Raw genomic sequence first — 697 nt, forward strand, 5'->3', positions numbered from 1 at the left:
AATCATGAATGTGCATGACTTCTCGCTTTTCATTAGCTCAGTCTTCAAGCTTCTTCATTAGTAGGTCCATCTTGGTAGATAGCATGTCTACCTCCTTGAGTTGATGCATACCTCCACCTCTCTTGTGGGTCTAAACATGTTCTTGATTCTAGACTTGGTTGGAGGCCATCTTTGCCACAAGAGTGGTCGTAGCTAGAAATGTAAGTGACAAGAATGCACCTCCAGCAGCAACATCCATGGTCTCACAGGTACTGTTGGTCAACCCATGGTAGAACGTCTGCATGAGTAGCCAATTCTCCATCCCATGATGAGGACATTCTGATATATAGTCTTGAAAGCGTCCCCATGCCTCAGAGACAGATTCATCATGTTGTTGCTAAAAACTTGAAATTCTCCCACGCAGAGTAATGGTCTTGCTCGTGGGAAAGAACTTTGTTAGGAAGGCAGTGGAGCAGTTATCCCATGTAGTATTTCTATCTTTGTTGGCATAGAACCATTGCTTCACCTTCCCTAAGAGTGAGAATAGGAAAAGGCAAAGTAGTATGGAGTCCTTGGTTACTCCCTTGATGGTCAAAGTGCTACAGATCTCTAGAAAGTGTTGGAGATGAGCACTCGCATCTTTATGTCCCTTTCCACAAAATTGGCTTGCTTGCACCATGTTGATAAGAGCCGGCTTGAGCTCAAATCCATTGTCTCC

At 44.2% G+C, this 697-nt stretch overlaps 1 non-coding gene across 1 annotated transcript; it reads left to right on the forward strand.

Moving 5' to 3' along the window:
• The first annotated feature begins 299 nt into the window (after positions 1 to 299).
• LOC136524879 (small nucleolar RNA R71) lies at positions 300 to 406 on the forward strand. The gene has a single exon (XR_010776231.1). It is a non-coding gene; the product is annotated as a small nucleolar RNA R71 (small nucleolar RNA).
• The last annotated feature ends 291 nt before the right edge of the window (positions 407 to 697 follow it).

This window comes from Miscanthus floridulus, chromosome 18 (assembly GCF_019320115.1).
Source record: "Miscanthus floridulus cultivar M001 chromosome 18, ASM1932011v1, whole genome shotgun sequence".
Taxonomy (NCBI): Eukaryota; Viridiplantae; Streptophyta; class Magnoliopsida; order Poales; family Poaceae; genus Miscanthus; species Miscanthus floridulus.